Here is a 24,581-nt window from a genome sequence, read left to right as displayed (position 1 = left end):
TCACTAGTTAACTACACATGGTTGATGATATTGCTAGGTTAACTAGCTTGTCCTGCGTTGCATATAATAATCAATGTTCATTTATCATTGAATCAGAGCCTAATTCAACCAAATGGGTGGTGATTTAACAAAAAGCGCATGTGAAAAAAAGCACATTCGTTGCACAAAATGTACCTAACCATAAACATCAATGCCTTTCTTCAAATCAATACATAGAGGTATATTTTTTAACCCTGCATATTTCATTAAAATAAATGCATATTAGCAGGCAATATTAACTAGGGAAATTGTGTCACTTCTCTTGCGTTCAGTGCAAGCAGAGTCAGGGTATATGCAACAGTTTGGGCCGCCTGGCTCGTTGCGAACTGTGTTTCTTCCTAACAAAGACCGTAATAAATTTGCCTGAATTTTACATAATTATGACATAACATTGAAGGTTGTGCAATATAACAGCAATATTTAGGATTTAGGGTTGCCACCCGTTCAACAAAATATGGAATGGTTCCGTATTTCGCAGAAAGAATAAACGTTTTGTTATCGAAATTATAGTTTCCTGATTTGATCATATTAATGAACAAAGGCTCGTATTTCTGTGTGTTTATTATAATTAAGTCTATGATTTGATATTTGATAGAGCAGTCTGACTGAGCAGTGGTAAGCAGCAGCAGGCTCGTAAGCATTCATTCAAAACAGCACTTTACTGCGTTTGCGAGCAGCTCTTAGCAATGCTTGAAGCAAAGCACTGTTTATGACTTCAAGCATATCAACTCCCGAGATTAGGCTGGCAATACTAAAGTGCCTATAGGAACATCCAATAGTCAAAGGTATATGAAATACAAATGGTATAGTGAGAAATATATATCAAAATCAGCCGATGATACTCCCAACTGTTCTGTTTTTTTGCATTTTGTTTTTCGAAAAACAACATTGGATATTCTAAGTCCACAACAATGCTTAAACAACATCAGGTGACAATTTTTGAGAAATGTGATTTATTTTGTGTAGTTACCCTTTAATTCAGGCTCACATCAGCAAGACTGTTGTGTTTGGCTAGCCGTGTTTCTGTAGCCATAGGCGGCGCTAGTTTCGAATATTCACCATAAAAATGCACTGTTATAATAAATAATTCCATGCATCATCACATTTACAAAATTATGTAAAATAGCCTACTATTCATAATGTGATGAGTAGATTGGATAGTCATAATTTAGGCTAATAATATAACAAATCACTGTTGGCAAAAAAGACCATTCACTGCATGGCTGTGAGTGTAGTTGCATAGATTGGGCCAAGGCTATAGCTCATTCGGGAAAGCATTCAGACCAAAAAGTTCAATCTTGGTTTCATCAGACCAGATAATCTTGTTTCTCATGGTCTGAGTCCTTCAGGTGCCTTTTGGCACCAGGTGTCTGAATACTTATGTAAATAAGGTATGTTCTTGTATTTTTAATACATTTGCAAAAATGTCTAAAAACCTGTTTTTGCTTCGTCATGATGGTGTCTAGATTGGGATATGGCCGATGTTCTCCACTGGTACCAACAAGATAGGCTTGCAATACTGTTCAATCAATTAAGATTACAATTTGTATAACTATAAAATAAAGATTAGTCTATTAGTCAGTCTTCTTTTTACAGCAATAGCCATTTGCTTTCTAAACTCCACTTTTCACCGACAGTTGCAACTCAATCTGTGGTATTTGCAACGCGCTGCCCAAATAGCAGGCCCTTCCGACTGTAGGCAATGTAGTGATTTTAAAAAATCCACAACTTATTTTTTAAAAATTTTAAATAAGCTAATCATCCTCCGTGGCCAAATCACCTTTCTGGTGTAGTAGCCTATTTTGAATGATTTTATTTATTCCTGTATATAGACAGGAGTAGGCTAATTAGGTTACATAATCTTTCCAAGCTTAGTTTATGGACACGCCCCCATGGTCTGTAGTGTACTTGTGGTGGAGTTATCAAAACAAAATGGCCACTGGATTGATGCAAATCATAATGATTCTTCCAGGTAGGCAGAGGCTACTTTGTAGTTACCTGTTCATTTCCATTGACGGTACAGCTATACAAAGTGGTAGACATTTGGCCCTACGTACACTGCACACACACAGATGGGGACATTCCCGTGCCGTTGTTTCCTACTCAGAAAATTGGTATATTTTTGGTCAATTGCACATTACTGTTTGAATTAATCATGATAATAAAAAAAAGCTAATTGTGAAACTAACGTGACCAGGTAAAAAAAGTTTTTAAAGTGTGTCGCACTGCCAAATCAAATGGTTGCAAATGCGACACTTTTGGTCGCAGTATCGAAACCTGCACTTGTACAAATACGGAGTCCAATGGAGCATCTCTAATTGGACAATATCAGGTAATATATGTTTCCAAACATTTCCTCCCTACTGAACACCACCCTGCTTGTAGTACTTAAGGCCATCACCATGGGCAGAGGGGTGAAGAAGACACTCAAGACAGTAAATAATTTGAAAGACTTTCAAGTACCGCAGTGTTGCGGCCGCCAGTATTTAGCCAGACTATAATGGCTCCAGTCAAAGCACTCAGCTCAAGCTGTGACAGATAGCCTGAACGGGGCATGAATAACTTACAGCCTCATAAATAACTAGATCACTACTAATATCATTAAAGTACCCCCTGGTTGGCACAGCCACTCCTAATTCCTCCACACAGCTATGGCCTGCCTGCCTCCCTACCTGTCGCTCCCCATAACAAACGCGCTAAAATCACATCAATATTTTGACATTTCATTCAGCTCACTCTCCAGGCCGATGCAATTTTTTTAATTAGTTGAATAGAAAATTGGCAGGAGAGGCAGGATTGGGGTTTCGTGGCTGCCTGGGTCTCTATTGCCACAGGTAACCTTCTTTTGAGGGACTTAGCACAGAGAATTGATTGCTTGCAAGAGCAGACTCATCATCTCGGCTAATTTTCTGTGCGAAGCAGGCAGAGCAGGGGAGAAAAAAGAGAAAGAGACCTATTTATAATCGGTGGAGGAGAGAAGGAACAGGAGAGGGGGATTAGTCTGTCATTAGGATGAGGAGCGGAGGAGAGTAGAAAACATTGGGGTTTAAAAAGCTGACAAACACAGTTTACTCTCTCCCTCCCTCCCTCGGCCGCAAGCACGCCTCTTCTTGACATCCCCAAAGTACCACAGAGTACAGAATGAGGGGAGGTGGAGAAGCCAGGTATGATACTGTATGTATCACATAATGGCCTATTGTAAAAATACAGCAAGGAATGTTTCCCAACCATGTGACCTGATCAGGAAAAAAACTCAGTCCTATTACCACATTTTCCACCCACCTGGCTCAGGCAGCGGTTCTCATGGCCAGTGATTTGAATGCAGGGAAACTGAAATCCGTTTTACCAAATTTTTACCAGCATGTCACCTGTTCAACTAAAGGAGACAACTCTAGATCACCTTTACTCCACTCACAGAAACTCATACAAGGCTGTCCCTTGCCTTCCCTTTGGCAAATCTGACCATAACTATTTTCCTGATTCCGGCTTACAAGCAAAAAATCTAAACTGGAAGTACCAGTGAATACGGAAGTGGGCCGATGCAGCGGATGCTAAATTACAGGACTACTTTGCTAGAACAGACTGAAATATATGTTCCAGATTAATCTGATAACATTCAGGAGATTACCACGTCAGTCACCGGCTTCATTAAAAAAAAGTGCATCGACGGCATTTTCCCCACAGTGACCGTACGTACATATCCCAATCAGAAGCCATGGATTACAAGCAACATCCGTACAGAGCTAAAGGACAGAGCTGCAGCTTTCAAGGAGCGGTCATTAATCCGGACGATTAAAAGAGATCCCGCTACAACCTCCCATGAGCCATCAAACAGGCAAAGCGTCAATATAGGACTAAGATCGAGTACTACTACTCTGATGCTCGTCGGATGTTGCAGGGCTTGCAAACTATCACAGATTACAAAGATAAACCTAGCAGCGAGCTGCCCAGTGACGTGAGCCTACCAGACGAGTGAAATGCTTTTATGTTCGCTTCGAAACAAGTAACACTGAACCATGCATGAGAGCACCAGCTGTGTGATCGCACTCTCCGTAGCTTATGTGAGAAAGACCTTTAAAACAGGCTAACATTCACAAGGCCACGAGGATTAACAGGACGTGTACACAGAGCATGTGCTGACCAGCTGGCAAGTGTCTTCACTGACATGTTCAACCTCTCCCTGATCCAGTCAGTGTTTCAAGCAGACCACCATAGTCCTTCTGAGCAGGAACACCCAGGTAACATGCCTAAATTACTATCGTACAGTAGCACTTACATCTGTAGCCATGAAATGCTCACAGCACCATCATCCCAGACACCATGGACCCCACTCCAATTCGCATAACTCCCCAACAGATCCAGATGACTCAATATCTATTGCACTCCACACTGCCCTCTCCCATCTGGACTAGAGGAACACCTACATGAGAATGCTGTTCATTGACTACAGCTCAGCGTTCAACACCATAGTGCCCTCCAAGCTCATCACTTAGCTCAGGACCCTGGGACTGAACAACAGGATCCTGGACTTCTTGACTGGCCACCCCTAGGTGGCGACGGTAGGCAACAACACATCCGCCATACTGACCCTCAACACGTGAGACTGTCAGGGGTGCATGCTTAGTCCCCTCCTGTACTCCCTTTTCACCCACAACTGTGTGGCTGTGCACGACTTCAAACACAAAGTTTGCTGCTGACACAACGGTGGTAGGCCTGATGACCGACGACGATGAGACAGCCTATAGGAAGGAGGTCAGTGACCTTGCAGTGTGGTAACACAAAAGTATTTAAAATACAAAAATTGGGGAGGAATCAACATGGTAGGGATAAAAACACAGTATACAGAGGACATAGAAGGCAAAGTATGTGGGTATGTGTGGGTGTATTGTGATAGAAGGTGGGGTGTGTGTTTTTGTGTTAAGTGAGTGAAAAAGGAAAATGGTTACATGGGCTCTGGCATTTGCATGTCTAAGAGCTAGAGTTGTGACCGAGAGAGCTTTCAATTTTGTGCAGATATAGGATATACATTTTAAAATAAGTAATAATTAAAAAATAAAGAAGTAATATTTATAATCTATGGTCTTATCATGATGGAGCGGTCCCCAACCCTGTACACTACACTAGACACCCACCTGAGCCACCTACACACTAAGGAGAAATCCTTATGTTTTATAGGACTACTGCAAGTGGCCTAAATGTAGCAAAGACAGAAAGATGGTCAGAGACCCACTAAAGCAGCTCTACCCACTCAAAAGTCTGAGTCTGCCTGGCAGGGCTGGTCCAACAAAGTCAAAGCCCCCAGATGGGTGAGCATAATATACAAGGAATTTCTGAAAGCCTGGTGGCACAAAATATGAAAAAGATCTGACTACACAGAGATGCTTGGGAAAATGTTCAGAACGGGGGAGCCCTGTGTGTTTGTTTCAGGGTAGGGGGTGTATCTGAGCACCACCAGCTAAAACTTGACATTGGTTAATCAAATCTCCCCAATCTTGCATGCCTTCTCAAACAGCTATAACTGCATATAAATTCGCACATCAAGTCTTCTCTTGAGTTGGGCTCAGGATAGAACAACTGTTGAACATCTGAGCTTGTGGTAATTGTGTGGGTGTGTGTGTATCCCACATCTGTTGCTATGGGGAAATGAAATTAGGGACAATACAGGATGAATTACAATAATTGGTTTGCCAAAATAATGATTGCTTTCCATAAATGTAATTTTTGTAATGCCAATCCTGGTTAGAAGTAACAATCATTCATATGAACTGCCAACATTATTACACATATTATTCATTAAATGTGGAAATAAATTAAGATAAGCAAGATTTTTCAATATACAGTACCAGTCAAAAATTTGGACACACCTACTCATTCAAGGGTTTTTCTTTCTTTTTACTATTTGTAGAATAGTTGTAGAATATTCTACATTGTAGAATAATAGTGAAGACATAAAAACTATGAAATAACACATATGGAATCATGTTAGTAACCAGTGTTTAACAAATCAAATTAACATTTTAGATTCTAGATTCTTCAAACTAACCACCCTTTGCCTTGATGACAGCGTTGCATCCTCTCAACCAGCTTCACGAGGTAGTCACCTGGAATGCTTTTCCAACAGTCTTGAAGGAGTTCCCACATATGCGGAGCACTTGTTGGCTGCTTTTCCTTAACTCTGTGGTCCAACTCATCCCAAACCATCTCAATTGGGTTGAGGTCTGGTGACTGTGGAGGCCAGGTCATCTGATGCAGCACTCCATCACTCTCCTTCTTGGTCAAATAGCCCTTACACAGCCTGGAGGTGTGTGGGTAATTGTCCTGTTGAAAAACAAAGTATTGTGGGACTAAGTGCAAACCAGATGGGATGGCATATCGCTGCAGAATACTGTGGTAGCTATGCTGGTAAAGTGTGCCTCGAATTCTAAATAATGCACTGACAGTGTGACCAGCAAAGCACCCTACACCATCACACCTCCTCCTCCATGCTTTGCGTTGGGAAACACGTCTCACAAAGACACGGTAGTTGGAACCAAAAATCTAAAAAAGTATTTAGTCAGCCACCAATTGTGCAAGTTCTCCCACTTAAAAAGATGAGGCCTGTAATTTTCATCAGATGAGAGGCCTGTAATTTTCATCATAGGTACACTTCAACTATGACAGACAAAATGAGAAAAAAAATTGAGGTTGTGGACAGGTGTCTTTTATACTGATAACAAGTTCAAACAGGTGCCATTACTACAGGTAACGAGTGGAGGACAGAGGAGCCTCTTAAAGAATAAGTTACAGGTCATAGTTGAAGTGTACCTATGATGAAAATTACAGGCCTCATCTTTCTAAGCGGGAGAACTTGCACAATTGGTGGCTGACTAAATACTTTTTTGCCTCACTAAGTGTCTGCTCTACTCAAAATTACAACCCACTCATTGCAGCATCATCACAAAAATGGAAGAGGCAAGTGGAAGGGGGAGAATGTAAGGACCAAAATTGGGGGAAAAATAGTGATAAGTCAAAGAAGTATACCAGTTTCATTTAAGGACCCCCCAAAAAATGATGACAGCTGTGCCATATAGATTGCAAAATAGTTGGGAAGAGATTTTCGATGTACCGATTCCATGGCACATGGTTTATGAACTGATAAACAAAACAACACATGATTCAAAACTTATAGGTTTTCAATTTTAATTATTATACAAAATTCTTGCAACCAATAGAATGTTACACATATTGGCGATACAAGCATCCCAGCTCCTCCAATTTTACTGCGAAGAGAAAGAAACATTAGATCATTTGTTTTGGTACTGTTCATATGTAGCTTGTTTTTGGTCGCAAGAAATCAGCTAAGAAAAATTGCAGACCTCCACAAGTCTGGTTCATCCTTGGGAGCAATTTCCAAATGCCTGAAGGTACCATGTTCATCTGTACAAACAATAGTACGCAAGTATAAACACCATGGGACCATGCAGCCGTCATACCGCTCAGGAAGGAGACACGTTCCGTCTCCTAGAGATGAACGTACGTTGGTGCGAAAAGTACAAATCAATCCCAGAACAACAGCAAAGGTCCTTGTGAAGATGGAGGAAACAGGTACAAAAGTATCTATATCCACATTAAAACGAGTCCTATATCGACATAAACTGAAAGGCCGCTCAGCAAGGAAGCCAATGCTCCAAAACTGCCATAAAAAAGCCAGACTACGGTTTGCAACTGCACATGGGGACGAAGATCATACTTTTTGGAGAAATGTCCTCTGGTCTGTTGAAACAAAAATAGAACTGTTTGGCCATAATGACCATCGGTTATGTTTGGAGGAAAAAGGGGGAGGCTTGCAAGCTGAAGAACACCATCCCAACCGTGAAGCACAGGGGTAGCAGCATCATGTTGCGGGGGTGCTTTGCAGAAGGAGGGGGTGCTTTGCTGCAGAAGGGACTGGTGCACTTCACAAAATAGATGGCATCATGAGCCAGAAAATTAGGTGGATATTAAAGCAACAGCGCAAGACATCAGTCAGGAAGTTAAAGCTTGGTCGCAAATGGGTCTTCCAAATGGACAATGACCCCAAGCATACTTCTAAAGTTGAGGCAAAATGGCTTGTGGGAAGCTTGTGGAAGGCTACCCGAAACGTTTGACCCAAGTTCAACAATTTAAAGGCAATGCTACCAAATACTAATTGAGTGTATGTAAACATCTGACCCACTGGGAATGTGATGAAAGAAATCAAAGCTGAAATAAATCACTCTCTACACTATTATTCTGACATTTCACATTGTTAAAATAAAAGTGGTGATCCTAACTGACCTAAGACAGGGAATTTTTACTAGGATTAAATGTCAGGAATTGTGAAAAACTGAGTTTAAATGTATTTGGCTAAGGTGTATGTAAACTTCTGACTTCAACTGTATAAGCTGGAAGTAGAAGCCTAAGAGTTGTTATCCATTAGTATACTCCAACTAGGGGAGGGGTGGTAGAGTTAGGTAAAATACATTTAAAAAAATATTTTTTGTATTTTTTAAATGGGGGATTGGAAATGATGCAGAAAATTACATTGATGGAAGCCACAATATGCAATATTAAAGCAGACCTACCCCCTACAACCTCCTCTCCCTCAACGTTAGCAAGACAAAGGAGCTGATCGTGGACTACCAGAAACGGAGGACCGAGCACGCCCCCATCCACAGGGCTGTAGTGGAACGGGTTGGAGTGTTTCAAGTTACTCGATGTCCACATCACTAAGGAATTAACATGGTTCACACACACCAACACAATCGTGAAGGCATGACAATGCATGGGCCCTTTAGATCCTCAATCTTTTTTTTTTTACAGCTGCACCATTGAGAGCATCTTGACTGGCTGCATCACCGCTTGCTATGGCAACTGCTTGGCATCCGATCGCAAGGCGCTCCAGAGGGTAGTGTGTACGGCCCATGACAATCACTGGGGCCCAAGCTCCCTGAAATCCAGGACCTCTACAGCAGGCTGTGTCAGAGGAAGGCCCTAAAAGTTGTCAAAGACTCCTGCCACCCAAGTCATAGACTGTTCGTACCAATGCACCAACTCTGGAACCAACAGGACCCTGAACAGCTTCTACCCCCAAGCCATAAGACTGCTACTGTAAATAGTCAACCAAATAGGTACCCGGACTATCTGCATTGGCAGCAACTCTTTTGAATCCTCATATATGCTGCTGCTACTGTTTATTATCTATCCGGTTGCCTAGTCATTCTACCCGATACCCATACGTACATGTCTACCTCAATTACCTAGTAACCCAGCACATCGACTAGGTACTGGTACCCTGTGTATACAGCCAAGTTATCGCTACTCTGTGTATTTATGCCTTATGTTATTATTTTTCAAATTCTCTCTCTGCATTGTCGTAAAGTAAGCCTTTCACTGTTAGTTTACACCGGTTGTTTACGAAGCATGTGACAAAAAGTTATTTCATTTTAGGCGTCCAATAGTAATGGAAATGTCCATGGAAAGGCCTGGGAGGCCGCAGGTTTCCCCAGAGTTCCTGTGAGAGAACAACCAGGAAAGAAAGCCTCTTTCCTGGGGCTTTAGAAGGCTCAAGGCAGGGCTGCTCAGAATTCTCCCTATCCGCTCTTCCTACCACAACTCCTCACCCCCTGACCCTGACGATCATGTGTCCGCAGCTTCACCAGGGCGAGAGCGGGGACAGGAACCACACAGGAAACAGAGCTGTAACCCAACACACGGGGGGCCTGGAGCGGTAAGTAGACTTTACAACCAGAACCAGCACACCACCACATTGTATGTCGGCAACAAGCTCAGCAAGCAATGGTAGGACAGCCCCATACTGCCTGGCCTGGCATCAGTCCTAATGGAGCCCACGTGGTGCAGCTATCCGTTGAATAGGAGATGCTTCCTGTGTGAAAGCTGTGATAGAGCTTTGTGGGTTAGTGCTGCTGGCAGGTGTTGGTACAGTTACAGTGTGTTTCACTGGACTGGTCTGTTGAAGTATACCTATAGTCTGTAGTGCTGAGCGATAATGCTTTTTGAGGTTGGTTTGGTTTCGGTTCTATAAAAGGATCACCGTTTTCGGTTTTGATCATTTGTTTCAACATGAATGATTAGATTTTTTATGGAAACTCCAAAGCCAGAAATAGTGAACATTCAATTGCCAGGTCAACATAGAAAAATTGGAAATTACAATGAAATAATAAAATATTTCAGTTGGGTATATTACTTAGTTATCTTTGAGGGGGGGGCAAAAAAGACAACAAAAATGTGTCATAAGGAATAATGTTTTGAAGTGTCTGTCCTATATCTAGGAGTTAAAAGCTCAGGTAATATTTTTGCTTTTCTGGACACATATTTAACCCCTTATTTTTATTTGGCACAAAATTACCTCCATACTTCCATTAATTTGTATGGGTTACCTTCAAAACGAGTCCCTTCACACTTGTGGGGTCGTAGATCAAAACGGAGAACACCATCAGGTTCGAGAGACTCCCATTTCCAGTGTGGTCATATTAGTTTGTAGAGCAAACAGTTCGAACGCTACAGATGAGAAGACGGGATGTCTAATGGTCTGATAAACACCACTGTAGCTCGGTCATCGTCCACCGCAGGTGCGGAAGGCCGACATAGGCAGATGCGGTGGATTGAGATGCAGATCTCTCTTAAAACTGATGGGTTTCGATGGGATTTTTTTTACAATGTTACTTATACTGAACAAAAATATAAAACGCAACATGGAACAATTTCAAAGTTTTTACTGAGTTACAGTTTATATAAGGAAATAAGTCAATTTAAATTAATTAATTAGGCCCCAATCTATGGATTACACATGACTCGGAATACAGATACGCATCTGTTGGTCACAGACACCTTACAAAAAAGGCATGACAATGGCACATCAATGGGATCTCACCACAGTATCGCTGTGTATTCAAATTGCCGATAAAATGCAATTGTGTTTGTTGTCCGTAGCTGCCAAATTCTCTAAAACAATGTTGGAGGTGGCTTATGGTAGAGAAATTAACATTCAATTATTTGGCAACAGCTCTGGTGGACATTCCGGCAGTCAGCATGCCAATTGCACGCTGCCTCAAACTTGAGACATCTGTGACATTGTGTTGTGTGACAAAACTTCACATTTTAGAGTGGAACTTTATAGAGGTCGACGGATTATGATTTTTCAACGCCGATACTGATTATTGGAACAAAAAGAGCCGATACCGATTAATCTGACAATTTTTAAAAATGTATTTGTAATAATGACAATTACAACAATACTGAAAGAACACTTATTTTAACTGAATATAATACATCAATAAAAATCTATTTAGCCTCAAATAAATATTGAAACATGTTCAATTTGGTTTAAATAATGCAAAAACAAAGTGTTGAAGATAATAAAAGTGCAATATGTGATATGTAAAAAAGCTAACGTTTAAGTTCCTTGCTCAGAACATGAGAACATATGAAAGTTGGTGGTTCCTTTTAACATGAGACTTCAATATTCCAATGTAAGAGGTTTTAGGTTGTAGTTAATATAGTATTTATAGGACTATTTCTCTCTATACCATTTGTATTTCATATACCTTTGACTATTGGATGTTCTTATAGGCACTTTAGTATTGCCAGTGTAACAGTATAGCTTCCATCCCTCTCCTCGCCCCTACCTGGGCTCGAACCAGGAACACATCGACAACAGCCACCCTTGAAGCAGCGTTACCCATCGCTCCACAAAAGCTGCGGCCCTTGCAGAGAAAGGGGAACAACCACTCCAATTCTCAGAGTGAGTGACGTTTGAAACGCTATTGGCGCACACCCCGCTAACTAGCTAGCCATTTCACATCGATTACACCAGCCTAATCTCGGGACTTGAGAGGCTTGAAGTCATAAACAGCGCTGTGCTTGCGAAGAGCTGCTGGCAAAACGCACGAAAGAGCTGTTTGAATGAATGCTTACGAGCCTGCTGCTGCCTACCATCGCTCAGTCAGACTGCTCTATCAAATCAGACTTAATTATAACACACAGAAATACGAGCCTTTGGTCATTAATATGATCGAATCCGGAAACTATCATTTCGAAAACAAAATGTTTATTATTGCAGTGAAATACAGAACCGTTCTGTATTTTATCTAATGGGTGGCATCCCTAAGTCTAAATATTCCTGTTACATTGTACAACCTTCAATGTTATGTCATAATTAAGTAAAATTATGGCAAATTAGTTCGCAATGAGCCAGGCTGCCCAAACTGTTGCATATACCCTGACTCTGCGTGCAATGAACGCAAGAGAAGTGACATTAATATGAATAACCTGGATTTCTTTTAGCCAAATATGCTCCCGGACACCCGCTGCAAGGTCACTTCTGGTGACTTTTTTAAAAGGACATTCTACTCCAAAATGAATGAAAACAGAATTATGTTGAGTTCATCTGACTCAGGGTAAGTAGAAAAAGGGATTAATTGCCAAACTCTTAGACTATCCTTTTAAAACCACGTCTCGGCAGAAATATATATATTTTTGTAAATGTTTTTTTGAGTGGCGGCGACACAGGTGCCGTGGATATATGAATAAATGGGAAACACTGGACAACAACGATGGGACGTGAATTTGGGAACTTAACTTCAGGGTAGCAGTCAGTGTTCTGGCTTCTGCAATCATTTGTTCGCTGCTCTGGGAGCCTGGAAATGATTAGGCCTCATGGACAATTAGCTGGAGCATCACTGGGCTAAATATAGGGCTTTCTTGGCAGGTCTGATCCTGGGTCAGGTCCATGACAAGAAGTCCCTCCTGTTGTTTATCTAGTCTGGGCTTGATATTATTTTATACAAATCACATGAATCACTAGACGTTCCATTCAGTCGGACAAGACAACGTGAACGCAGCCCAAACATGTCCGTCTGTCCGTCTACCAGGTGTCGAGAGAGAGAGACAGACGGACCGGTGTGGGAATAAAATGTGGTGGGAGAAAGAAAAAAATAAACGTGGGAATGAGACTGCAGGACATTTTGGGATGCAGAATTGTTTTTGTTTGGCAAACAATAACTGTCTCAAATTTCAGAGAAGGAATCTCACAGCTTGTAAATTCTCCAGGATATGATTTTTAGTTCCATTGGAATAGATCATCTATTGTAATTTAGCATAGCCATATCTCATGCTTATACGTTTGACAATTTTCTATTGACGGACATATAAAAAATGTGTTTCTGCTATGTCAGAAGAACCTCTCAGCTAGACTAGTTAATTAAAGGTAGTCAATGGAACTCATTCTTCATTTTGACAGCTCTTGGCTGAGTCAATGAGTGGCCTCCATCATTGGGCTTAGCTACCTCACCAACCCTAGAAGATCTTAAACCGAACTCTTAGAGCAATGTATAGGCTACTGCAGGGATGATCAACTAGATTAAACCGCGGGACAATTTTTTCTTGAGCGGATGGTCAGGGGGCCGGAACATAATTACAAATCATTTATAAACTGCAAATTGACAGCAAGAATCCCAAACGGATATAATGTTTAATTAAAACAAATAATTTCAAACCTTGCTTACATTTGTATCATTTGTACCACATAATGTATCTCTATTATGCGTGGAAATACTTTGGAACACATTTCCAAAATTAAAATCACTTGAAGCTACAGTGGGGCAAAAAAGTATTTAGTCAGCCACCAATTGTGCAAGTTCTCCCACTTAAAAAGATGAGAGGCCTGTAATTTTCATCATAGGTACACTTCAACTATGACAGACAAAATGAGAAAAAAAAATCCAGAAAATCACATTGTAGGATTTTATATGAATTTATTTGCAAATGATGGTGGAAAATAAACTTTTGTTATTGACCAAATACTTATCTCAATACTTTGTTATATACCCTTTGTTGGCAATGACAGAGGTCAAACGTTTTCTGTAAGTCTTCACAAGGTTTTCACACACTGTTGCTGGTATTTTGGCCCATTCCTCCATGCAGATCTCCTCTAGAGCAGTGATGTTTTGGGGCTGTTGCTAGGCAACACGAACTTTCAACTCCCTCCAAAGATTTTCTATGGGGTTGAGATCTGGAGACTGGCTAGGCCACTCCAGGACCTTGAAATGCTTCTTACGAAGCCACTCCTTGGTTTCCCGGGCGATGTGTTTGGGATCATTGTCATGCTGAAAGACCCAGCCACGTTTCATCTTCAATACCCTTGCTGATGGAAGGAGGTTTTTACTCAAAATCTCACGATACATGGCCCCATTCATTCTTTCCTTTACACGGATCAGTTGTCCTGGTCCCTTTGCAGAAAAACAGCCCCAAAGCATGATGTTTCCACCCCCATGCTTCACAGTAGGTATGGTGTTCTTTAGATGCAACTCAGCATTCTTTGTCCTCCAAACACAATGAGTTGAGTTTTTACCAAAAAGTTATATTTTGGTTTCATCTGACCATATGACATTCTCCCAATCTTCTTCTGGATCCTCCAAACGCTCTCTAGCAAACTTCAGACGGGCATGGACATGTACTGGCTTAAGCAGGGGGACACGTCTGGCACTGCAGGATTTGAGTCCCTGGCTACGTAGTGTGTTACTGATGGTAGGCTTTGTTGGTCCCAGCTCTCTGCAGGTCATTCACTAGGTCCCTCCGTGTGGTTTTGGGATTTTTGCTCGCCGTTCTTGTGATCATTTTGACCCCACAGGGTGAGATCTTGCGTGAAGCCCCAGATCGAGGGAGATTATCAGTAGTCTTATATGTCTTCCATTTCCTAATAATTGCTCCCACAGTTGATTTATTCAAACCAAGCTGCTTACCTAATGCAGATTCAGTCTTCCCAGCCTGGTGCTGGTCTACAATTTTGTTTCTGGTGTCCTTTGACAGCTCTTTGGTCTTGGCCATAGTGGAGTTTGGCGTGTGACTGTTTGAGGTTGTGGACAGGTGTCTTTTATACTGATAACAAGTTCAAACAGGTGCCATTAATACAGGTAACGAGTGGAGGACAGAGGAGCCTCTTAAAGAAGAAGTTACAGGTCTGTGAGAGCCAAACATCTTGCTTGTTTGTAGGTGACAAAAGACTTATTTTCCACCATAATTTGCAAATAAATTCATAAAAAATCCTACAATGTGATTTTCTGGATTTTTTTCTCTCATTTTGTCTGTCATAGTTGAAGTGTACCTATGAAAATTACAGGCCTCTCATCTTTTATAGTTGGAGAACTTGCACAACTGGTGGCTGACTAAATACTTTTTAGCCCCACTGTAATTTGCTGGGTTTATGAAGAACAATAAAATACATAAAAAATTTCAAACTTTTATAAAAATAAAAAAATTGCTCAGAAAACTCAGTGGGCAAAACCAAATTTGGCCCGCGGGCAGGCAGTTGGGGAACCCTGGGTTACTGTATCAGACACAGTGTAGGCTACAAGTGAAATTTGGCATTGCTTGTTTCCACTAAAATGTAAGGGTTGCATACATACAGAATGTTTTTTTTATTTTTTTATATCTTAGCCAATTCAACAAACATGGTTCAGGAAACATGCTTTCCCATGGCGTGGTGCTCAGGAATTCATGCAAAAAGAGAGAATGCTTTCCCAACACTCCCCCCCCCACCAAAATAAAAAAAAAATTAACTGAAGAGATTTTATCCTTAAAAAACAGGAGGTTCGCCCACTTGTTCACCTGGGATAACTCTTGGCCGGTGCAGGCTAACTAGAAGGTTATAGAAGCCTGGGAATGTTTAACATCAAGAAGGCAATCAGAACATAGCAAGAGCACTGGGAATACCGCAGGAAACATGGAGAGTAACCCTTTCCTGTCTGCCAGAGGAAAGAACGGAAAACCAGGAGGAAGACTATTGGGAATTTGACTTATTCCTGATCCAAACTAATGTGAGTGAAAGCATTGTCTGCATTTATAGGTACGAACTGTAGAGAAAAAAACTTTAAGCACTTTAAGTTAGACTTATACATTAAAACAGACCTCTACCTACATCAGAGGACGTCTTAACATTTGCAGATGCCATTTTATTTTTTTATGTATACTTAACAAAAATATAAAAACGCAACATGCAACATTTTCAAGTATTTTACTGAGTTACAGTTCATATAAGAAAATCAGTCAATTGAAATAAATGTACTAGATCCTAATCTATGGGTTTCACATGTCTGGGAATACAGATATGCATCTGTTGGTCACAGATACCTTAAAAAAAAGGCATGACAATGGCACATGAATGAGACTCAGGATCTCTTCACAGTATCTCTGTGTATTCAAATTGCCATTGATAAAATGCAATTGTGTTCATTGTCCGTAGCTTATGCCTGCCCATACCATAACCCCACTGCCACAATGTGGCAGGGCGAGCAAACCGATCGCCCACACAACACCATACATGTGGTCTACAGTTGTGAGGCCGATTGGACGTACTGCCAAATTCTTTAAAAACAACGGAGGCGGCTTATGGTAGAGATATTAAAAAGTATTAGAAATTAACATTAAATTCTCTGGCCACAGCTCTGGTGGACATTCCTGCAGTCAGCATGCCAATTGCAAACCCCCTCAAACCTTGAGACATCTGCAGCATTGTGTTGTGTAACAAAAATGCACATTTTAGAGGGGCCATTTATTGTCCCAAGCACAAGGTGCACCTGTGTAATGACAATGCTGTTTAATCAGCTTCTTGATATGCCACACCTGTCAGGTGGATGGATTATCTTGGCAAAGGAGAAATGCTCACTAACAGGGATGTAAACAAATTTGTGTGTATGGAACATTTCTGGGCTCTTTTATTTCAGCTCATGAAACATGGTACCAACACTTCACATGTTGCGTTTATATTTTTCTTCAGGATACATAAAGCGTTTCAGGAAACAGAGGTTTTCTTTGTAACCCAGGCAGAGAACACTTATCACCAGTAACGCTTGCTTTAAGTAGCCCTACGCTATGGAAGTCACGTGACTGTGCTTACTGTAAGGGGGAGCCTACAATGTGCGACAGACAAGAAAACCAAAACAGAATCATATATAGAAATTGTCGGTCACCATGATGAATGCTCCAGTCTAGATGATTTCAACAGACTTCAAAATAAAGACAAATTAACTATAGGATAAAAGTTGAACTATGAGAAGGTCAAACCACTCACTAACTGTGATGTCAAATATAAACAGCCTAACTGAGTGTACATGGCACATTTCTAAGCAAAACACACTGGATGCTCCAAAAAGAAGCCAGAAAGTATTTACTTTGTAAGGGAGCATTTACGTTTTTCCGTCAATACTATAGACTAAATATGAGGAATTCTGCTTGCTACGCCAGAACAAAGATGTTGCAGGTTTTCTAAATCGCATTGTGTTAGACAACATCACAACAAAGATGATTTGCATCATCACCTTTTGCATCATTGATGCCATCGTGCCAAACACATAGCGTTGCATAGACTTAGTTTACATGTTGCGTTTATATTTTTTGTTCAGTATATATTGAAAGTGTGTCCTTGGAGTGACATCATTTATTGAAATAAATGCAGTCGAAATGTGTATGGCGAATGGATAATGAACAGTCATTCAGAGTGCATAGAGGGGATTTTTTTACTTGGCGTAACATTGCGCTCTTCAACAGATGTCCCGGGTGACGCAGGAAAGGGCAGAATATAAGAAGAGAAAATGTGATTGTTACGGTTTAATTTCTGCCCCCTTTCATGAATGGAGCCGGGATTTCCTTTTGAAGGTTGATTTGAATATAGACAATTTGGGGCTTTTGCTCTCTGTCTCTGCAAAGATTACAATCTTAATTACTTTCTTAATTAGCTGTGATTCTCAGGGAATGCGTGAGTCATTGTCGCTTTTACACAATCTCAGGACATTGAAAATGTAGCCTAGTTCTACATCCTCACACTGTTTATCAAGTCGGTCTTTTGCTGACATTTGGAGGAAAAAGCCCACCATCAGCACATACAAGCTCTGTAAAAATAGCCCATCTCTAATTACAGTGGGTAGAAACCTGAACTGATCAGCTTTTACTTGTTCAGTATTGCAGACTTCTACGACGGTCACATTCCCTGGATTTACGTTGACCGTTTTCTGATGAAAATGGGCCGGCTTGTGGCAGAGAGAGGCAGACAACATCCTTCCTGTATGATGCTCCCTAGTGGCGCGGTGGTCTAAGGCACTGCATCTCAATGCTAGAGGCATCACTACAGACCCTGGTTAGATTCCAGGCTGTATCACAACCGGCCGTGATTGGGAGTCTCATAGGGCAGCACACAATTGGCCCAGCGTGTTCCGGGTTTGGCCGTCATTGTAAAGAACAATTTGTTCTTTAACTGACTTGGCTAGTTAAATGAAGTTTAAATCATATAAATGTAAAAATTCTCAGGAAAGTTTGTGATAAATATGGTTCCTCCGTGAAGCTTCTCACCTGGCGGATCAATGAAACATTTAGCTAATCAAGAGGAAAGCGGAGAGACCATGGAGCAATCGGTGTTAAGTAAATCCAAATGGGTTTATTATTAATTGGATAAATGGACCAGATGGATAGGTTGAGTTACCTTTCTCAGGCCATCACAACGTTACATGTCTCAGTAAATTGACCATGTCTGTTGGTCACAGACTAGCAGCATGAGAGAGGTGTTTATTACCTTCATTCCCTTTTCTAATAAAAACCTGCCCAAGAGGTGTGTCACGCTTGGTCACATGGACTGCTATGGTGAGAGGTAGCAACAACTGGAAAGACTGAGAAAGACGAGAGCAAGAGAATGAGGAGTAAGAGGGGTTTTCCACATAACGCGATCATTCGCATAGCCACCCTAGCCACTTCATGTGGGTGCTAGCAAGCAGGCTAGGTCGTGCTAGTGTCAACAGCCAATCCAGTAGCGTCTGGAAGTTATAATGAGCTTCAATTGGTCAAAAGTGTCACGATATCACGGAGTATTTGCATAAAGTTCAGCTTTCCCCTACTTTGGTCCTGCCCTGTTCATGCTCCCTCGCCCATGCTCGCATAAGCCCCCCCGCCCACTTCACTTCCCTCCATTGAAAATGAAATGGGGCTCCGTTGTTTCATTGCCCCCAACATGTTATGTGGAAATGCATTGTGAGAGAGAGCGATAGAGAGCAAGGTAAGGTCCAGCTGAGCCAGCTGCATGCTATTACTCCATTCTCCCTCCGCAGGAAATGAGCAATCATTTAACATTGACAGGTACATGCTGAGCCTCGCCATCTCTGCTCTAAAACATACCAAATAATGTATTCCAGCAGTTTAACATTAACCCTAAGGCTCGCTGTACCTTTTTCAAGGTTGGTCTCATACCCTTACAGTGTGTGTGTGCGCATGTATGTGTGTGTGTGTGCGCGCACACACACACACACGCACACACACGCACGCTACAAGGGTCTGTTGCCTCTAAGACAGGAAAAACACAACAACAGACAAAAACTCCTAAAACATCTGAATCACTTTTCTGGTCATGAAAAGCAGTAATTTAGAGGTCTCGTGTGAGCTGTAGACGGCTTAGCGTGTCCAACTTGAACTGGGGTGTAGCTGAAGGCCTGCCTTAATGCACTGCCAGGTCTCTCACTCTAAGGAGGGAGAGGCTGAGCCATCATTCCAGGTACTGGATCTGAGGGACTATTCAGTCGCTCTCTCCACAGTGCTGGGTGAATGAGTCGAACCGCAACCAGGGAGTGATCATACTTCATCACAACAAGAGGCCAAGGGCCTCACATAAAAAAATATTTTGTAGAAACTAATCTAAAATACTACTTACAAATGGAATTTTAGAATGGTCGTACGTATGCATAGAAAAAGTATGATTTATCAAAAAATCCTACGAGCATCATACGCAAACTGAAAAGGAGATAACCATTGGTAAATAACAATTGTTCTCCGCCTCAGTGCTCATGCATGACCTTAACCATATATGGTCAGAATCATTCCTTTAACCCGTTGGGAATATACAACGCCGTACCATGAAATACAACTGCGCATTCAAAGAAAGCAAAGAAAAATGTGAAATTCCAAAGCTGAAATAGAGGCAGTGGTGTAAAGTACTTAAGTAAAAATACCCAAAAAACTACTTTAGTATTTTAAAAGGTATCTGCACTTTACTATTTATATTTTTGCCAACTTATACTTCACTACATTCCTAAAGAAAAGAATGTGCTTCTTACATTTTCCATGACACCCAAAAGTACTCGTTACATTTTGACAGGAAAATGGTCCAATTCACACACTTATCAAGAGAACATCCCCGGTCATCCCTACTGCCTCCTATCTGCCGGACTCACTAAACACAAACACTTCGTTTGTAAATTATGTCTGAGTGTTGGCGCATGCCCCTGGCCGTCAATAATAATAAAAAACAGAATAATTGTGCAGTCTGGTTTGCTTAAAATGATTTATACTTTTACTTTTGATACTTAAGTACATTTCAGCAATTCCATTTACTTTTGATACTTAAGTATATTTAAAAACAAATACTTAGACCTTTACTCAAGTAGTATTTTACTCAAGTATGACAATTGAGTACTTTTTCCACCACTGAATAGAGGTGCTAGTGTCAGAGATTGAGTACAACCCAAAAAATATTTGGCTCGATCAGTTGTGGCGTGACCAGTAAAAATAAAGAACATAACTACAAAGAGGACCAATTCAATCAAGTTGCTTTAGCAACGGGAATTACACTTCAAACAAGTAGACAACACTCATCAATAGGCCATCCATTCTCAACAGCTCCCTCCTGTAAGAGTATAGGCCAACAGTGCTGTTCTGCAGAATGAAGGAATCATTAGGTTCCACCTGGCCACCGTCTATGGGTGCCGTCTATTGCTCCGTTTGTATTTGAGAACCCATTGATGGCATCGTGGCAAAGAAAGACCTCTGGACTTCAACCTGTTGTGGGCATGGTGTATGGAAATTGTATGTGTTACTGTTTGTTTTGCTGATGATTGCATCAAAAACATTGGCTTATCGAGGGCTGAGAGATGACGGTCAACGAGCTCCTGCTGAAAAGTGCCCATTGCCAAATACCTGAGGGTGGATAGCATTTGGATGTGCACCGGAATGGCATTTGTTCGCCTTTTTAAACGGGGTATTTCTTAAATCCTCGCAAAAAAATCCTATAAAGTTGGTTTTTGGAAACGATAGCTGATGAGCAAATCTGTACTTTCTGCAGAAAATGTCCCCCACCAGTCTCTAAAAACATGCTCTCTGCAAAATGCAGCGTTGGCCAAATCTTTAAACAGAGCAAGATCAGGCATCTCTCCGTCTAGTTCCCATTACCTCAGTCTTTTATAGTATGTCAACAATGGTTTCACTTTCACACGTACCTCTCATTTAACAAATTACTGTGCTTCAGATGGATAATTATTGTAACAAATGTACTGATGTGGTCAAATTATAAAGCATGTCAAGTTACAGTATGTTGAATTCACAATGGAAATAAGATGAAATCAAAAAATGATTTAAATATTACTCTCACAATTTCAACAGATCATTTCTCCGTTCTATGCTTGACAAGCAGTTCCCTTATTCCACCACTTGGCACTGTACTACTCATGGCCATGGCTGTGCGTACATTTACGTGTACTCTCAAGCAAACGTTCATACTGATATTTCAAACTTTGCGTGAAAATCATCCCAAGCATGGTTTAAGCACCGATTCATGCCTACGCCCCAGGAGTGGAATCTCCCTCTTCTAACAAAACCAGGCAAGGGACTATTCATCTCAAAATTCAGCCCCAAAATTGTTCAGATGCAGCAGTTTGTATCTATTAAACTGTCCGCTTCATTCCTAGTGACATTAACAGCCTGATTTCAAAACATCAGCAGAACGATGCACCGCAATCAGAAAGACTTTCTGGAATAAGATCACAGAAACCGACGTTCTCCGTGCTGCCTATGAATTCTAAGATCTGAGAGAGAGAACAATCTTCCTGCTGTCTAATTGAACTCTTCAGGGCAAAAAAGACACCCTGGATCTAGGTTGTCCTAAATATTCCAAACCCCATCTGTAATTCTACATGACAAAAATCACATAAAAAAAACATCTCTCCTGTGCAAATAATGCTGCTGTGCCATACATTATGACGCACGAATGCACGCACACACTGCACAGGGGAGGGAGGACAGAGTGGAAGGCAACAAAACAGGCTGCAATAAACAAGAGAGTCTGTCTGCAGCCCTGTTGTTTTGTCTGTCACAGAACCAACAACCCCTCAGGCACAGGACCCGTCTCTTGCTCCCTCGCTACTAGACAATTATTCCCAAGCACAGATGTCTAATTACTATAAAAACAACTATAGAGATGAGGAATGAACAGATCACCGCCCCGAGCCCTCCGCCTCCCCGACGACATGGCTTCCCATTCTCAATTACACTGGATTACCTTCGATAGGCTGGCTGACCTGTATCATCAGATAATGCTAAAGCTACTGTGTCTTGTGATGCTGTTGGCTCAACTTAGCTGTTGACATAATGCATATAGTCTGGGGAACCCGACCCTAGGTAACTGTCTGCCTAGGGAAACTATTATGCATAGGCATTTGTCGATCATAGACTAGAATTAAGGAATGGAGGAACGGAACGGCCCAGGTCTAGTCTGACCTGGAAGTCTTGTTAGGAACACACACGATCGCAAAGTGCAAGCAAAGACACACACAGCAGAGATCCCACACACTACAATATCTCAGACAGCTTCTCAGATATTTGGTTTCATTCAGCATCCATTTATCAGCCAATAAAGATCAGCCAGTGAAAATCCTACAGCGTCATGCATTGACCAAGAAGCTTCTGTCCAGACCGACCACTCACATCCCATCCCTTCCCAGTTCCCACATCCCCCCCTCAGCAGCAGCACTACAGCAGGGACATCCTTAACAGAGTGGCAGGAAGGCCCGCATCTATGGCCTACATCACTCACTTTTATGGGAGTAGGGTGGTGTAAGGTTTAACAAGACATTTTACTCGTCAAGAGACCCGACATTACACAACCATAAAACGATGAGGTCCACAAATCTCTGTCTGACTTTGTGAGCAGGCCTTGTTGTGCGGTCGGTCTTCGATGGACGGCGTTGCCTCTAAATAGAATAGTGGGGTCAAGATTCTGGGTTGCCTTGCCTACATGAGCTGCAAAATATCTTGCAAAATAAGAAAATAGTTTTTTTGGGAAGTTTTAACAATGTACCCAGAAGAATTATATTCAAGCACAAAAAGTATATTTAAAATATAAACATATAAGGTCTTTACAATAACACCATCTAAGAGATCTATGATCATCATCTCTCAAAACTGCAGGATGATGAAATAACCTAGCTCCTAGGTCCACATCCTACTCTGTAACAGAGCATGAAATACAGCGCTGGGGTTTATAGAGAGCCAGCTGAGCCACCATTCACCCGACTGTGTCATTTTCCTCTGAGCCTGTGCCATAGCTGGAGCGGCTCCACTGACCAGAGGCGTCTGTGGTCTGCCCTGTGCGCCAGGCAGTCGGCCTGGTCTGGTAGTGGACCGGTGAGGCACTGCGGCAGGGCAGCCTCCCCGCCCCTGACGCAGAGTACCCGCGCTGGGGAACGTCTGAGTAATGGCAGGGTAACCTGATCCAGCCAGAGGAGGAGGAGGAGGTAAGGGAGGGGGAGTGAGCTAAGCTGACGCCTAAATCATAGCAGGAGGATGGAGGGAGAGAGGTAAGGAGAGAGGTAACGAGAGAGAGAAAGAATGGGAGGAGGCCTGGAGACAGGAGGATGAAAGTAAACTAAACTTCTCCCTCCTGCCTCTGAGCACACGTACGTGCCACACCCACTGCTGGGCTAGGGAGTTACACAGAGATGAAAGGGAGTGGGCATGGAATTCAACCTTCCTGCATGCAATGTCACATCATGTCACTGACATATTTCAATTCAAAATGCCTACATGAAACAAACTCGATGTAAGTTTTCTCCAATGCTTGCGCTATTAAATGACTTAGCAGGCATGGATTTGAAAAATATGAATAAATAAGACTGAGTATTTAGAGGGGGAAATTCCAGAAGATGTAGGTTATTTATGTGCATCTCTACTAGAGGTCGACCAATTAATTGGAATGGCTGATTAATTAGGGCCAATTTCAAGTTCTCATAACAATCGGATTTTTGGGCGATTTTTGGGCGCCGATTTGCCGATTTTTTTTTAATACCTTTATTTAACTAGGCAAGTCAGTTAAAGAACACATTCTTATTTTCAATGACGGCCTAGGAACGGTGGGTTAACTGCCTCGTTCAGGGGCAGAACGACAGATGTTCACCTTGTCAGCCCGGAGGATTCCAATCTTGCAACCTTATAGTTAACTAGTCCAACGCAATAACGACCTGCCTCTCTCTCATTGCACTCCACAAGGAGACTGCCTGTTACGCGAATTCTGTAAGCCAAGGTAAGTTGCCAGCTAGCATTAAACTTATCTTATAAAAAACAATCAATCATAATCACTAGTTAATTACACATGGTTGATGATATTACTAGATGTTATCTAGCGTGTCCTGCGTTGCATATAATCTGACTGAGCGTACAAGCATACAAGTATCTAAGCATCTGACTGAGCGGTGGTAGGCAGAAGCAGGCACAAACATTCA

The 24,581-nt window shown here is 41.7% G+C and overlaps 1 protein-coding gene across 1 annotated transcript in view; it reads right to left on the bottom strand.

Annotated features, from left to right (window-relative positions):
- The window catches only part of LOC115105109 (zinc finger protein 438-like), a 93,104-nt gene that overhangs the window by 51,415 nt on the left and 17,108 nt on the right, over nt 1-24,581 (bottom strand). The window contains 1 exon segment of the mRNA XM_065007131.1: nt 6,141-6,357. The gene's annotated coding sequence lies outside the window, so the exon portion shown is untranslated.

The sequence above is a fragment of the Oncorhynchus nerka genome, linkage group LG22 (assembly GCF_034236695.1).
Source record: "Oncorhynchus nerka isolate Pitt River linkage group LG22, Oner_Uvic_2.0, whole genome shotgun sequence".
Lineage (NCBI taxonomy): Eukaryota > Metazoa > Chordata > Actinopteri > Salmoniformes > Salmonidae > Oncorhynchus > Oncorhynchus nerka.
The sequence above is the reverse complement of the archived record's forward strand: the minus strand, read 5'-3'. Positions and strand labels throughout refer to the sequence as shown.